Genomic DNA, 433 nt, shown 5'->3' with positions numbered 1-433 from the left:
TTTCGGATCCTAGAGGTACGCTTCAACAGGCTACCAAAGGGAAGACAACTATTGAAGATTAACATGGAAAATCCTATCCATTATTGAAGTTTGTGTTGTTCTGACCCCTATGATGAGACTCTTCGAAGGGATGGTCGCTTTAGGACGACACGCAAGCAGACCATGGGAATCTCATGGGTAGCCAGCCCTTCAAGTTAGTCCGAAGGGTTGGAGACTTATTTGGGTCATTCAGGTAGCCAACTCTTCGAGTTGGTCAAAAAATCACCTAAACCCACCCATGTACACCCCAAGTCATTGTTATCTTTTTTTTTCTACATTTTTATAATATGCATTTTAGTTTTACCTATCCACCACCCCCCCCCCCCCCTTCCGCCACCCTCTCCTCCCTCTATCAACCTCTATAAAATGAAGATTTTAATCAAGTTTTTATCAC

This window comes from Benincasa hispida, chromosome 1 (genome assembly GCF_009727055.1).
Source record: "Benincasa hispida cultivar B227 chromosome 1, ASM972705v1, whole genome shotgun sequence".
Taxonomy (NCBI): Eukaryota; Viridiplantae; Streptophyta; class Magnoliopsida; order Cucurbitales; family Cucurbitaceae; genus Benincasa; species Benincasa hispida.
This window is presented reverse-complemented; position numbering follows the sequence as displayed.